Source organism: Balaenoptera ricei, chromosome 10, assembly GCF_028023285.1.
Source record: "Balaenoptera ricei isolate mBalRic1 chromosome 10, mBalRic1.hap2, whole genome shotgun sequence".
Lineage (NCBI taxonomy): Eukaryota > Metazoa > Chordata > Mammalia > Artiodactyla > Balaenopteridae > Balaenoptera > Balaenoptera ricei.
This window is the reverse complement of record NC_082648.1, coordinates 58,482,330-58,499,545: the sequence shown is the minus strand read 5'-3', so window position 1 is coordinate 58,499,545 and position 17,216 is coordinate 58,482,330. Positions and strand designations below refer to the sequence as shown.

Here is a 17,216-nt window from a genome sequence, read left to right as displayed (position 1 = left end):
AAGGGGGGATATATGTATACGTATAGCTGATTCACTATGCTGTACAGAATAAACTAACACAATATTGTAAAGCAACTATACTCCAATAAAAAAAAACTAAAAAAATAAAATAAAATAAATTCTCTGTTCTATCTTAGACAGCGATACTTAATAGATAAATGCCTCATGGGTGTGGCTTATGCTAAAAAGACAACTCAGAACTCTAATGAAAGGACCCATCCATAAAGAAAAGCCCTGAGCCTATAAGGGGGAAAAATGGTGAAGGAATGTATATTCGAGTTAAAATTAAAAATATATATCATTTTTTATGATTCCCTGCTAACCAACTTTTCCAACTTTCTACTTACTCAGCATCACATATGAGATCTTCACATGTAGCTACCTCAAAAATTTACAGGAATATTATGACGACTAAATAAAATTAAGCTCAGTGCTGGCACTTAATGACATTCAATTTAAAACTTCTGTTTTACTTTAAGGGTTTTATTAGTACCCTGATGGTATGACTACTACTCTATAGTAATGCTTTCTTCCAAAACAGAAAAGTAAAAGGTGCACAATTTCCTTGTTATTCTGTTATTTTTATATTTGGGTACACTATACATACTCCATACATGATTAACCAAATAACTCTGTGGTGGCCATCAAAAAAGTGAAGACGTCCAATACTACGTGGGCTCCCAGGGTTACACTGTAAGGATAACATTACAGTAATGCAGGTAATGTACTAACATATCAGAGTGAGCTGGCATCTAAAGCTGACAAGAAAGTAGGAAAAGTCAATGAGATGCTGGTGTGTGGTGCCAGTGGAGGGAGCAGCAGCTCTCTGAAGAGGGAACAAACAGAGGAAAAGGTCAAGGATCCAGATTGAGGAGAGTAACTAGGAGGTGATAATGGCAGAAACCAGAGAGGAAGCAAAGCAGAAACTGGTAATCATTCTGTAGGTAACAAACCTATAAACTGAAGAGGTTACAGGCAAGGTAAAGAGAAGGATGTGGTGATTCAACTTCCCGCTCAGAACCGCTGAACACTGGCACAGATATTAAAATGCTTTTCCAAATTACTTAAAAGCAAAATCACCTTTTTAAAAGTTCATGTCATTTTGACATTACAGTCAATTTTACTCTTCACGGAAAAACTGTTACATACAGAAATGCACTCTAAAATTAGAACAATGAAGTACCTTTTCACCTTATTAAGTTAAGGGGGGAAAAGTAACACTAATATCCAATCCAACAAAGATACAATGAAACAGTACTAGTAATACCGTCCTTTTGAAAAGCAATTTGACTGAATGTCTCAGGATTAATAAGCCTTCATATCCTTTGGCTCAGTATCACACACCTGGGAATCTGCTATAAGGAAATAACTAAAAATATGAAAAAAATATATACTCTTGGGTGTTTTCTGCAACGTTTCTTATAATAGCAAAAATTAAGTATGATGATAACACAGGAAATACTTAATATAATATTAAGTTTAAAAAAGCAAACAACAACAACAAAAAAGCAAACAACGAGGGACTTCCCCGTTGGTGTAGTGGTTAAAAATCCACCTGCCAATGCAAGGGACATGGGTTCGATCCCTGGTCCAGGAAAATCCCACATACTGCAGAGCACCTAAGCCCATGCACCACAACTACTGACCTGCAAGCCACAACTACTGAGCCCGTGCACCACAACTACTGAAGCACACACACCTAAAGCCCATGCTCTGCAACAAGAGAAGCCACCGCAATGAGAAGCCCACACACTGCAACGAAGAGTAGCCCCTGCTCGCCGCAACTAGAGAAAGCCCATGCACAGCAACTAAGACCCAACACAGCCCAAAATAAATAAAATTTTTTAAAAAAACTTTTAAAAATTAGAAAATTTTAAAAAAGCAAACAAGGGAATTCCCTGGCAGTCCAGTAGTTAAGACTCCACACTTCCACTGCAGGGGGCACAGGTTCGATCCCTGGTCATGGAACTAAGATCCCACATGCCACGCAGTGCAGCCAAAAAATAAAAAAATTTTTTTAAAAAGCAAACAAAATTGAGCATACACTATGATATAAAACATCATAAAAACGGGACGTAAAAAAAACACCAAATAATGACTGTATTAAAGTGGTAGATTCAAAATCTGTTTTTTCTACCATCTAACCTTTCTGAAATGTTATTTTACACTTACAATTAAAACAAATTATATTTTTAAAACATGCATCTCAAAAGATTACACACTGTATAATTGCATTCTTACAGCATTCTCAAAATGACAAAACTAGTGATGGGGGGATGGGCTGTGAATACAAAGAGGTAGCACTAAGGAGTTCTGTGGCGATGGAACAGTTCTGTATCTTGATTGTGGTAGCGATTAAACAAAACTGTATATGGGATAAAACTGCACAGAACTACAAACACACACAGAAATGTAGGTGATATCTGTACATGGCCTGTATTCTAGTCAACAGTAACGTCCCAATATCAATTTCCTCATTTTCCTATTGTATGATAGTTATCTAAGATGTCACTGTGGGGAAACTGAGTGAAGAGTACACAGGGCTATACTATTTTTGCAACTTTCTATAAATCTCTACCTCAAAATAAAAGTTAAAAAAATATATATGCACTTGCATGTATAACATTAAACTTTTTTGAGGGAGTGGGAGACAAGGGAATGTAAAAGAGCCGTGTAATATATGACTTCCAAGACACTACTCCTAGTAACTATTCATAAAACCCCATAGGAAGCAAATGGCAGTCTTTATACTGAACGTAATTTACTTAGGTCAGGCTTTAATAAAAGGCTTCAATTTAAATTAAAGCTATCAGTCAATTTTCAGAACATGCTTAACTGAGTAGTTTTCAGTCTCAAACCTTATACTTACATAATACATTAAGTAAGAGTCCTCAGAATTTTCTCCCTTGCCAGAAAAGTTTCGGCAGATATAAATAAGATTTTCTTACATATATTCAATTTAAATATATAAATGACTAATACAAAGGGATATAAGAGTTCATCACCTCTGGATTGTGCTCCATGACAACAACCACATCTATCTGAATTCACCATTTTAACCTCAGCACCCAGCATGGTTCTTTTTTTTTTTTAATTAATTAATTTATTTATTTATTTTTGGCTGTGTTGGGTCTTCATTTCTATGCGAGGGCTTTCTCTAGTTGCGGCAAGCGGGGGCCACTCTTCATCGCGGTGCGCGGGCCTTTCACTGTCGTGGCCTCTCTTGTTGCGGGGCACAGGCTCCAGACGCGCAGGCTCAGTAGTTGTGGCTCACGGGACTAGTTGCTCTGCGGCATGTGGGATCTTCCCAGACCAGGGCTCGAACCCGTGTCCCCTGCATTGGCAGGCAGATTCTCAACCACTGCACCACCAGGGAAGCCCCCCAGCATGGTTCCTGATAGCTAGTAGGCTCCCAATAACTGAAGCCGAGGGATGAATTCGTGTTCTAACCAAGGTTCTATGCCTAAGTCCCTCCAGTTTTAACCAAGAACGGGAGGTAGAAAGTAGAAAGTAAGAGCGGAAAAAAAGGTGAATGTGGATAGGGCCCAGCTTCTACCAATTCACCAGGTCAAAAGATTACATTAACCAACACTACATTCTAGTATCGGTGAAAAAGTTGACCTTAGAAAAACTTTAAGTCATTTCCTCCGATCAGCAAAATCTTCAAGACTAGTTTAACAATTAGAAAAAGAATTGAACTAATATCAGAAAATCTGCCTCACTGATCTTTATCACCTAATGCCTTTACGAAAGCCAAATTTGGGGGAATCCCCCGGAGGTCCAGTGGTTAGGACTCCACACTCTCACTACTGAAGGCCCAGGTTCAATCCCTGGTCAGGAAACTAAGGTCCCACAGGCCGTGTGGCGTGGCCAAGAAAAAGAAAGCTAAATTTTCTTCGCTATGTGCAAATCCATTAACTTCTTAATCTGAAATAACTCTTAGCTACAGTTATGCAAAGCATCAGAAAATCCTTCTACACAAGCTTTAAGCTCTAAGTAATTATGTACATTATCATATACCTATATATACTTACACATTATACATATACCTATATTTATATATAAATATAAAATATGTGAATAAGTAATACAGTTACATTAGAACTACTACCATATAAGACCCTTAAGTCAGATAGCAACTCATGTCTATATGTTATTTATTCATTCAACAGTCTGAAGTACTGACAACACAGTAAACAAGACATAGACCATGCCCTGAGTTAACAGTCTATCTACCAACTTAAAAGGCAACTGTAGGGCTTCCCTGGTGGCGCAGAGGTTAAGAATCCGCCTGCCACTGCAGGGGATACGGGTTCAGGCCTTGGTCTGGGAAGATCCCACATGCTGCGGAGCAACTAAGCCCATGTGCCACAACTACTGAGCCTGCACTCTAGAGCCCGCGAGCCACAACTGCTGAAGGCCGCGCACCTAGAGTCCGTGCTCCAAAACAAGAGAAGCCACCGCAGTGAGAAGCCCGCGCACAGCAACGAGGAGTAGCCCCCGCTCACCGCAACTGGAGAAAGCCAGTGCACAGCAACGAAAACCCAACGCAGCCAAAAATAAATAAATAAAAATAAATTTTTTTTAAAAAGCAACTGTAGCTAGTTAAAGAAAAAAAACTTCAGAAAACAAGGGTTTGAATTCCAATGCTACCTCTTACTAGCTAGCTATGTTTCTGAGTCTTAGTTTCCAGAACTATAAAATAGGTACTATTTCCATAAAGATTAAAATAAGATCATAAAATACAGGCATACCTAAGACATACTGCAGGTTCAGTTCCAAACCACCACAATAAAGCGAGTCACACAAATTTTTCTGGTTGCCCAGTGCATGTAAAAGTTATGTTTATGCTATCCTGTAGTTTATGAAGTGTACAACAGCATTACATCTAAAAAAAACCGATGTACATACCTGAATTTAAAAACTTTAAATCAACCATACTTCAATAAAAAGTTGTTCACCTTAAAAAAAAAAACCTTTATTGCTAAAAAACGCTAACCATCATCTGAGCCTTCAGAAAGTCATAGTAGTTAACATCAAAGATCACTGATTACAAATCACCATAACAAATAATAATGAAAAAGTTTGAAATATTGTGAGAATTACCAAAACGTTACACAGAGACATGAAGCAAGCAAATGCTACTGGAAAAATAGCGCCAACAGACTTACTCAACAAAGGGTTGCCACAAACCTTTGATTTGTAAAAAACACAATAGAATGAAGTACAATAAAAGCAATTTTTTTTAAAGAAAGCAATAAACAAGGTGTGTATAAAAGTGCTTGGCAGGGGCTTCCTTGGTGGCACAGTGGTTAAGAAACTGCCTGCCAAGGCAAGGGACACAGGTTCGAGCCCTGGTCCAGGAAGATCCCACATGCTGCAGAGCAACTAAGCCTGTGCGCCACAACTACTGAGCCCTCATGCCACAACTACTGAAGCCTGCGCGCCTAGAGCCCGTGCTCCGCAACAAGAGAAGCCACCGCAATGACAAGCCCACGCACCACAACGAAGAGTAACCCCCACTCGCTGCAACCAGAGAAAGCCCACATGGCAACAAAGACCCAACGCAGCCAAAAAAAAAAAAAAAAAAATGCTTGGCAAACTAGAAAGCACTATACAAATGAAAAGATATATTATTACTGTACTTAGCTTTTCATTAAGAAAAAGCAAAACACGACGCTAGGATCTCCCTGCAGGTTGCTTATTAATTGTAAGGGGAAAAACAGTAACTATACAGTGAATAAACCAGTCAACACCCTGACCAAAATTAAAATCGCTAATGAGGGGCAAACGGACATATGTATATCCCCACGGGCATCCTGAGAGGGACACATACCTTTTGTAGTAGTCTGGCTGAAAATAAATAACCTGAAATCATGAGGCAAATCCAAGTTGAAAAACTTTCTATAAAATAACTTACCTATATTCTTTAACTGCATAAAAGACAAAGAGAAGCTAAGGAACTCTTCCACTTTAAAGGAGACTAAAAAGAAAGGACAACCAAATACAAGATATGATCAAATTTACAGAATTGGAATATAAAGTGTACGCAGACTAAAGTATGTATCAATGTTAAATTTTGGAATTTGATAACGGTACTGTGATTACATAAAAGAATACCTTATCCTTAGAAAATACACCCTGGGGTATTAAGAAGTAAAAAAGGCATGCAACATACTCTTCAATGGTTCACAAAAATAAATAATAATGTGTGTGTGTGCCACAAGACAAATATGGCAAAATGTTAAAAATTGGTTAATACAGGTAAAGGGTCTAAGAGGCTACTATATCACTCTTGCAACTTTACTATAAGTTAGAAATTATTTCAAAATAAAAAGTTTAAGAACACAGGATACTAATTTCCAGGGGGTTACTTAAAAGCTCTAAGCTATATACTATTTTTTAAAAATCACTCTGCAAAATTAATAGAAAGTTCTAAGGAACTTCACAGTCCAATTACAAAACAAATTAGGAAAACACAGCACCATGAGCAAGAGCCAGCAAAACAAACAGCAGAATCACATCTGCAAAGACTTCAGATACTGTATTCCCTGGTGGCACAGTGGTTAAGAATCCGCCTGCCAATGCAGGGGACAAGGGTTTGAGCCCTGGGCCGGGAAGATCCCATATGCCGCAGAGCAACTAAGCCCATGCACCACAACTACTGAGCCTGCACCCTAGAGCCCGCAAGCCACAACTACTGAGTCCAGGTGCCACAACTACCGAAGCCCACATGCCTAGAGCCCGTGCTCCGCAACAAGAGAAGCCACCGCAATCAGAAGCCTGCGCACCGCAACAAAGAACAGCCCCCGCTCACCGCAACTAGAAAAAGCCCGCACATGGCAACGAAGACCCAATGCAGCCAAAAATAAAAAATAAATAAATAAGTTTATTAAAAAAAAAAAAAAAAGACTTCATATACTGGAATTATCAGACAAATATAAAATAAGTATATTTAATAGATTTTTAAGAAATAAAAGATATCTTGAGAACATGACTAAAAAAGGAATAACTACAAAAAAAGGATAAACAATCTTAAAAAGGAACTGAATGGAACTTCTAGAGATTAAAAAAACATAGTAAATGGAAATTTTTAGAAACTCAGTAAACATGGTACAACACAGATGAACCCTAAAGACATTATGCTGAGTGAAATGAGCCAGACAAAAGGACAAATACTGTATGATCCACGTATATGAGGTACCTAGAATAGTTAAATTCATAGAAGTAAAATAGTTGTTGCCAGGGGCTGGGTGAAGAGGGAACAGGGACTTATCATTGAATGGGTACCGACTTCATGAAGTTTATGATGATGAAAAAAGTCCTGGAGATGGACAGTGGTGATAATTGCACAACAATGTGAATATACTTAATGTCACTGACCTGTACGCTTTAAAATGGTTAAAATGGTAAATTCTATTTATGTATATTTTACCACAATAAAAAAAAAATTGATATAATTGTTAAAATAAAGTGAAAAAATTCAAAAAAACAGGTGAACAAAGCTGAAGTGAGAATTAGCTAACTGGAAGAAAAGATACTAATTATCCAGAACACAATACAGAAAAATACAGAAATGGAAAATATAAAAAACAGGTTAAGAGGCCTGGTGGATAGAGTAAAAAGATCTAACATACTTCAAATACAAGTTTCAGATAGAAAGTATAGAAAATAAAATCTGAGGAGAAAATGGCCAACAGTTCTCCAAAATTGCTGAAAGACACCAATCTTCAGATTCCAAAGCCTACTGAATACCAAGCATGATAAATAAAAGAAACCATCTTCTAGACATATCAAAATGAAAGTGCAGAACACCAAGGACAAAGAAAATATTCTAAAACTAGCTATAATGAAACAACAGATACAGTCGTCTCTCGGTTATCCAAACGGGAACGGTTCCAAGACGCCACAGGATACCCCTCCGATGTTCAAGTGCCTTATATAAAATTGTGAGTATTTGCATATAGCCCATGCATGTCCTCCTGTATACTCTAGATTTCTTCTAATACTTAATACGGTGGAAATGCTATATAGATAGTTGCCAACATGCAACAAATTCAAGTTTTGCTTTTTGGAACTTTCTAGAATTTTTTTCCGAATATTTCAACCCATAGGTGGTTGAATCCAAGGATGCAGAACCTGCAGATATGGAGGGCCAACTGTATCTCTAAAGGAATGACAAATTACATGAATTACCAATTTTTCAACAGCAATAAAAGCCAGAAGAAAATGGAATAAGATCTATAATAAAGAAAAAAATAATTGCTAGCATTGAATGCACATTCAGAAAAGCGACCTTCAGGAATAAGACTAAGGTGCTTTCAAACAAATAAAAAGTTTTTCAACAACAGACCCTCTAAAGGATATTCAGGCAGAGAGAAAATGATCTGATCCCAGATCCCAGACAGGAAGTCTGAGATGCAAATGGAAATGAGCAAAGACACTTGTAAATATATAGGCAAATCAAAGCAACAGTGTTTAAAACAACAATAATATCTAATTTGTTGGGAGTCAGGGAGAACTAAGATAAAGGAAAACTACACAGAATTTAACTTCCAAATGTGAAGAGAGAGGAAAATGGATTTTTTAAAAATACATTCACCAAAATTAAAAAAGAAAAGCAAGGGAATGATTAACACAAAATTCAGATGGCGGTTACTTAGGAAGCATGTCAGAGAACACAAGTGGTGAGAAGTACAAAGGGGCTTCAAAGAGGCAGTGTTCTACTGTTTAAGCTAGTTAGTGGTACATGGTAGTTCATATTATAATTATTTAAGTTGCACATTTATTATCCTATATGCTTTTGTAATAAAAGTAAATCTTAAAAATCAACACAAGAAAAAAACCAAAAGGCTAGTCATCATTCCCTAAAAATCTAGAATATGTCCCAGACTTTGGTATTTAAAATTGAAAGAATTTAAAAAGATTCATTATTCTATTTAACAACTACCTATTGAGTGCCTAATCGTTGCCTATAACTGAGCTGAGGGGTGGCACGAAGATTCCTAACCTCTCTTCTCCCTCTTGTGTTCCTAATCCTAGAGGGCAGCACTAATACAGTAGCCACAAGGGGCTGTTCACACTTAAAGTTAATTAAAATTAAATAAAATTTAAAATTCAGTTCCTCTGTTAACACTAGACACATTTAAGTGCTCAGTAGCCATTTGAGGTCCACTATATTAAATAATGCAGATACAGAATATTTCCATCACTGCAGTAAGTTTATTAGACAATGCTGCTATATTTTTATAACATTAAAATATACTGATAATTGAATAATCTTAAATTTTCAGATGTTCTTACTTTTATAATTATTAAATTTCCTTTCAAAGTCATTTTATTTCTATGAAACTACAGCTCCTTAGTAGTATTTTAAAATAGTTTGCTGTTTGTTAAGAAATATGCAGAAAGTGCGAGGATCTCTTCACCATCTCCCATGTCTCACCAAAACCATCAGAACACAGGATTTTTTTTTTAATGAGCCAAAATTAAATAGTTAAGCACAGTGCTACTAAATTGTAATACAAGCCACATCAAAAGGATACAAAAATCCACAGGATGAACACATGACCCTTCTTGGGGGCACCAACTTTAGTTGGCAGTACTTTAAAATACTGTTTACATACATATAAAATAGCAAAATGCAAAATTCATATGAATTTTTAAAAACAAAACGCTATAGGCATCATGAAATTTTCTACTTATAGCAGGACACTCTGGGCCGCACCTCCAGACTTCTGAACATACCATTCATTTCTGCTGTCGGCAGCACTTAGGAGGAAAAATTTAAGCATTCTTAAAATAAATGAATTCTACATGATTTTTTAATTTAACAGAAACAATGATGTACAACAAAACTCTATAAAACAATAGCATCCTTAATATCTAAAGCAGCAAACCTCCACTGTCTTTAAAATTAAAGGACAGAGGGCCTAAGCTGTTTCAGCTTAACCTGAACATTTTGCTTTAGGCATTCTAACACAAATTAAGTATTTCTATAGCACTCGAATTTTTAAAATTACCTAACCAAAAACATTAAAAGGAAACAAATGTTAAGCCTTAATTTAACAGTCACTTAGGCTAGGTCTGCAACTTAAGTTTTCCCCCAACTCTAAGTGAACCAGGGGGTCAATAAGCTTCTCATCTAAACAGCTGAATGCAATTTCAATAAACACTTATGCTAATAATTGTTTTGTGTCCTCAGGAGGACTTCTGGGGCTCCACTTACATAACCCATTATGCAAAGTACTGAACTATTCTCTTTCTCTAGAAAGCATTCTGAATACCAATATATGTACAAGGTTTACTTTCTATATTAAACGAAGATTTTCTCACTCTAGCTTCAACGATCCTGCAGGAGAGGTGAAAAGGAAAGCCACTTTCTGCTACTTCACTATGTCAAAGGCGAGGTATTTGTCTTCCTGGCTCATCAACAGAGGATGACTTACAGCAGCGGCCCCCACGGTTCGCTGGTCTCCTCATGGGACTCCGGTTGAGAAACACAGCTTTAAACAAATAATTTGGAGCAACTTGTTTGAACTCAACTGAAAACAATCTGAACTGCTCCTTGAAATGTGCTGTAAGTATTAATGTAAAACTTGACAAAATTAGATGCAATGGAGGTGAGAATCACAATACAGCCACTGTAGAGTAGTTGAAGGGTAGAATGTACCCCAAACCTAACTTGAATATGCATAAATATGTTGGATGAATACTACCCCCCCCAATCTCCTGGCTCTGTTTAAACCAAGATTTTCAGATTTCACAAAGTTGTAATCTTTAGGGGACAAAAAAGGTGGGGGGCGGGGGGGAACGAACACAGAGTTGCCAACTTTTATTCTGCCAAAGACATTTAAAAAGAAAATAACTACCAATTACTATCACCATTATTTCATTAAAAAAAATCTAATATGCTTATACCAAAAATGGTAAGAGATAATTTTAGAAAAAAAAATATTATCTTCTAAATTCAGTAAGTGTAGGTTTATGAGAAGTTCACTCATTCTCATTTCACTTCAGACAAGTGAAAACTCTGTCGTGGACTGACACCGCTCCACAGTCCCACATTTGGGAACCACGGGTCTAAGCAGCTAACTCCCACTTGGAAAAAGAAAGCAATGGTAGCACATGCCCAAACCAAATATTAACCTATTCAATAATGAGGTAATCGAGGCTTGGAGGGGTTTAGGGACTCTCCCAAGGTCACAGACCAAGAATTTTGACACGGGTCTGTCTGATTCCAGAGTCAGAGTTCCTAACCATCATGCTAAATTTCCTCTAATATTCTTCCAGTGGTAAAAAGATCCATCCCAATCCAGTCACCTTTGTGACCAAGGACAACCGAGGAATTTCCAAGACAGCTGGCAGGAGTGAGAGGTGTACTCCCTGGCCATCACTCAGACTAAAGCTAAATGGAACTCCTGACCTTTGCCTCATGAATAGCAGGCTCACAGCAACTAAGCTAACCAGCCCAGACAAAGCACACACAAACCCCTGCCTCCGACAACACCGACACAGGACTCCTCCGTGTTCCCAAGTGCCTGGCTTTCACAGAGTGAAAGCCATATTCCTAAAAACAAAAGGAATGTATGAATGATCAAGAAGGAAATAAACACTTCCATGGTAACTGAGTCTAAAAATAATCAACTTGCCCTCAAAAAGTTACAACTCTAAGCCTCATTCTGCAAATAATTACAATCTTTTATACACTGATACACAGGTTCCCTTAAATATCTAAACAGAAAACCACACGAAGTTCTGTAAATCTATAGTTCTTAGTTTCCAAATTAAAATATATAGTTTTTATATATGTATCATTATACGATGGATAAAGAGTGTCTTATCATTCTATCTCTCTAGGATAGTCCAAATATTAGAGACAAAACTACTCATGTTAATCAAAAGTACTTATAAAAGAGTTGAAAGAAAAATATGTAATTAAATACCATTTTCTATGAAAAGCACTATTAGCAGCCAGCAGTAACAGGAGGCACAAAAATTATCTTTGAATAATCAGAAGTTCTTGATATTGAAACCAAAACTGAAAGTCATACATATAAATAAAGAGAATACTATATCAGAGAATTGCTTCCATATCACTTGCCAATGTCCAAAAGGAACGACCAAACAGCTCTACAGTAACCAAAGACTAACACCCTGAACCAAATGAGTCTGAAATAGTTCTTCCTCTCTGAAATAGAGTAATGATAGCACAGTATTCTTACTAGCAACGGCAAGAAAGTTTTGTTTCCCAATTAGATTTTCAATGATCGGATTCTTTTCTACTCCATCTGAATCTGCAATGTGAGTGAGCAGTATACAGACTATCAAGTTTTTTACCCATTGAATAAAATTATCTATTTAGTGTCTTTTCCTTCTGTTTTAAATAGATGCCATCTAAAATAAAGGGTGTTTTTTTTTTCTTTCCATCTAAACTTTCCCTTGGCTCTTTCATCTTCATATACAGATTCAACTAATACATCTGTTTACATTATTCTCTACACACATGTTTAATATATGCCTAGCACTGACCTCTCTCATGAACTACAAACCCATATTTCCAAAAACCTCTGAGCATTTCCAGTGTTTGGCAAGTATATAAAAAACTCACCATATTCAAAACTGATCTCATTATGCACCTTCTTGTCCATATTTCTAGTAATAGTACCACCACTGCCATCACCCACACTTAAAATGAGTGTAATCTTCAACCTCCACTTCCTCCAAACCTTTCCCAACAATCCCTCCTCCCACCCACCTAGTAAATCATACCAACACCACTGCCCTTGCCTATTATTTATACTCTATTGAAAGTCGGCTGTCTACAACAAATCATTCTACACACTACACTATTAGACCTTGGTAGTTTCTCATTACTTCCCAAATACTCCTAAATACAGCACTTAAACATGTTCCACAATCCAGCCCCAATTTAAATTTCAAACCTCATCTCTTATTCCCAAAAATGAACCCTATATTCTAAGTAATCTGGTCCACTAACTTTCCTCTGAGGACACAATGAACCTTCCCACCTCCACATCTGTGCTCACATCATTCCCTTTATTTAAAAAGCTTTCTTCATCCACCTACTCCCAGCCCCTACACTTTTGTCTTAGAAAAGTCTTACCCTCTGCAGTGTTGAACTCAGGCTGCTGGTTTATTGCAAGGCAGCATGCTGTAGCGAAAACACACAGGCTTTGGCACCAGGCAGACCTGGATTCAAATTGGGGCTCAGTTACCTGCTAGCTACATAGCCCGGGTAAGTTACTTATTTAAGTATCAGTGCCCTCATTATTAAGAAATATGCTTAGATGTTGTTATGAGGCTTAGAAAATGTATGTAAAGCAACTAGCATAGAGCCTGGTATACACTAAATGTTCAATAAATAAGAGCTTCAGAACTAACTTTATAAGTATTATATATATATATAATATACCTATACCTCCACCACTTTCCATTTTACTCTAAGAATGAATCCATTTTCCTTTCATACAACTCCAAACTTTAGATCAAACCACTCATGTAGTCTTAATGTATATTTCTATATGCTGTAAATTTTTATACAAATATCTGACATCCCCTTCTAGATTTCAAATTCCTAAAGACCCAAGATTTAATCTTTGCATCCTATAATGCCTAGCAGTGATTTTCATGAAGCACAAAGAACTCACCTCCAATTAGAAAAATATTTTAATATGCCTAAATATTTAATACGCTCTTCATGATTTCTGACAAACCTTAAAAAAATTATTGCCAAAAACATGAAGCTTAGCTGTAAGGGCTGTATCTTTACTTGCTCCTACATGGTTGCCTAACATAGCCTGATGCCTAACATAGCAATATCTGTTGAATTGACTTGAATGATATAATCTCCAATGTAAATGTTCAGTATCTGTTGAACTAAACATAACTAAATTTACTAAGGGTATCTGATTTTCCCCAATTACCTTTTTCTGTTCTTACAATTCTTGAAATCCTTCCCTTCAAAACACATTAACTATCATACCTTCAGTACAGATCCACAACCGTATCTAACTTGACTCCGTTTCCAGATTCTCTCAATTCCAATATTCCAACCATAGGCTCTAAACAATTAGAGCATTTCAAATAGCTAAGAATCTACAGTTTTCATCTAAATCTAAAAGTTGAGCAACTAATCTCCACTCCACAATTTTTTCCAGGGACTTTAAAAATCATCCACCCTTTGCCTGTTGAAGATCAACAACCCTGAAATAAACCTTCTTTTGCATAAGAGAGCTCCCTGAACTTGTCACTTCAGTCTGTTTTCCCTAATTCATGAGACTACCTCCCCTTCCAGTGGTGGGAGGTGAGAAAATGAGATAAGTACCCCCAAAAAACTACAGCATAAGTCCTAATATAAGCACAAGATGAGAAGTGCAGGCAAGTGTCACTGGTTTCACAAAGGTGGTGTGCATATACTTTACACTGCAATGGTCATCTACTGGTAGTCAAAATCTGCAGTAACTGCACTCCCTTATGATCATAATTTAAAAATCACCATTAAATGTGGAAAATCCTATTTCCTACAAACCTTTCAGGAGTAGTTTATTACCTAAAATCTGTTCACTAAAAACAACTACCTACATCACTTTCTCCTCTAGGAAATGCTCAATTTATCCGAAGTAAACACCTCATACTATAAATTTAAAAACAACAACAACAACAAAAGACAAAAACCAAAACACTTCTGCCCACCTGTGTGAACCTCTGCATTGCAGGAACAGCTTAACAGTCTAAAGAACCTCCTTGGAGTTACCAAGAACAATTTTTCTTTAAAAGTTAAGGAAAATGACAATTCCAAATATGAACTGTTAAGGAAAATGACAATTCCAAGTATACAAACTTCGGGAAAGAGGGGGCGTAATAATTCTCCAACCGTTTGCAGTAAATTCGTGCAACAAACGCAGACTAAACTCATCAACCAACTGCGACTTCTTAGAGCCACAGAATTAGGAATGTAGATTAGAGAAAGCATCATTTTTTACGTTTGCCAAGAAAATAAGGGAATTTACCTGAGCTCCCGATTTTCCTCAAGCAAGTTGTTTTTTTAAGAAGTGACTTCAACAACAGCTTGAGTAAGCTTTCGAGTGAGTAAAGATCATCGGAGGCACGGTGGTGCCACACTGACCTACGAATCCAGAACCCGTCCCAAGCGCAGTCCAAATCGACCGTAGGCAACCCCTAAGCGGGTCTAGATGGAAAGCCTTGCAAAATATCTCCGGCATCTACACACGATTCGCCCCGCCCTGGGACCAAGGAGACACCACCTCTGGGACCCCAGCTAATTACTGAGCCCGAGGACAGACCCAGAGGTCGCGGAAGTCGGGAACTAGAGCCCAAGACTGGGTCTGACGTCCAGATTCCCAGACCCGGGTCGGACAGAGAAAACCAAATCCGAGAGGCAGCGCGACGATCTGGGGGAGCAGAAATAAGGGGGTTGGATGGACGGAGGCCCAGCCCATTCTTACTTTCAAGTCCCAACAGCAACAACAGCTCCTGGAACCCCCTCCCCGGCTCCGCCCCGCCCATCCCACGGCCCCACCGCCCGCTCCTTCCCGCCCCGCGGGCTGGGCGAAGACCGCGGCGGTCGACAACCCCCTTTCTCGAACCCCGACAGCCCAGCCCGCAGCCCGGAGCGGGCAGCGGGGGCCCGAGAGCGCCAGCCCCGACGCGGCCCGCGGCCGTCACAGTTCACTCCGCCGGCCACTCACCGTCGGCCCGGGAGCTGGGAGGGGGCAAGGCGCGGGTTGGCGGGCGCGGAACCCCGGACTCCCACCCGGGCAGGAGCCCCTCCTCGGAGCCGACCGAGCCTCAGCGTCTGTACCTACAAGGCCTCTCTCCGGCCCGAACCCTGGAAAAGCACTTCCGGGGGAGCGGGGGAGGGAAGGGTTTTGGCACCGGAACTGCTCCCGGGCTGGAGCTGCCAGGGCCTCCGAGGCGGGGCGGAGCGGGGCGGGGCCTCTCCGAGGGCTCCCGCAAGTCCGCCCCCGGGCTGGTCGCTAACCCTTTCTGCCCCTTGGCCCCTCGTTTCCCCAAACTCCGGCTGTATCCTTTACAGCTCTTCGACGTGTTCCACTCAGGCCACCTGATTGTACAGAGGAGGAAACCGGGGCTCAGAAAATTTAGGTGCAAGGATCCAGCGCCTACACCCGCCCTCCGACTCTCTCCAGTATTCTTACCACTCCAATCTACCTCCTTTAAAAATAATGATAGTTAACATTTATTGACCGCTAACTGCGTGATACACACTGTATTAAGCGCTTCGGTGCTTCACTCAGCTAATCGTCCTCAAATCCCTTGAGGTTGGTGGTATTATCTACGTCTTGCAGAGGAGGAAACCAAACCCAACACCACAAACTTCGGTTCTTGATTTTATTTTAACTCATGTTGTGTGTATAAATTTCACTTATCCCTAACACGATTTTTAAGTTCTTCAAGGGCAGGAACCAAATTATATTCCTATATTGCATCATCACTTGAGGCCAAGAGCTGGGAGACTCTGGAATCTTACTGCCTGGATCCTGTTATTTAATACTTTTACTTTTTCAGCCTGGGCAAGTTGCTTGACCTCTCCAAGCCTGTTTCCTCATTTGTAATATATTTGATATATTTGATGTGTGTTTGTGTGTATGCACATATATAATCATCTCTGGATTGTTACGGGAATTCAAAATAAAAATGCTTGATAAACAGTGGTGTACCTAGTACCAACGTATGACTGGGTAAAAATCAACAATTCTCATGCCTCATCATTAACAGGAACAGTTTTTCCTCCAGTGGAGTCACTCTAGCAGGGGGTAATTTGAAAAACTATGGGTTAGCAATAGGCAATAGAAAAGGTTAGTTAAGGAAATAAAGAAAGAGTAGAGGTTTTTGCAATGGGAAAAATGAAGGTAGGTGAGACAAAGAATGTCCTGGGGCCAGCCTGGATACTTGTGACGCTGTGAGCTGAGACAGTTTGAGGACCCAGAGTCAGACGTCAGGCAGGGAAAGGAGGGGGAAAAAGAAAAAGGGATTCCTCAGCCACAAAATCAGGAAGGCACTGGACATCTGAGATAGTTTCTGTATCTGAGTCCAGATTTGGGGGGGGGGGCGGTATGGGGGTGTTTAGCATGCATACTATCTGCAAAACATCTCTAAAAACTGAGGGGGAGGAAGAGGAAGATTTTTTCAAAATTGTCTACTAAGCAAGGCAG

General features: G+C 39.0%; 1 protein-coding gene across 3 annotated transcripts in view; it reads right to left on the bottom strand.

Annotated features, from left to right (window-relative positions):
- FRS2 (fibroblast growth factor receptor substrate 2) overlaps positions 1-15,862 on the bottom strand; it is a 117,667-nt gene extending 101,805 nt beyond the window's left edge. For all 3 annotated transcript variants that reach the window (XM_059936462.1, XM_059936461.1, XM_059936460.1), the window contains exon 1: positions 15,732-15,862. The gene's annotated coding sequence lies outside the window, so the exon portion shown is untranslated. The remainder of the gene's footprint in view (positions 1-15,731) is intronic.
- Between the last annotated feature and the right edge of the window lie 1,354 nt (positions 15,863-17,216).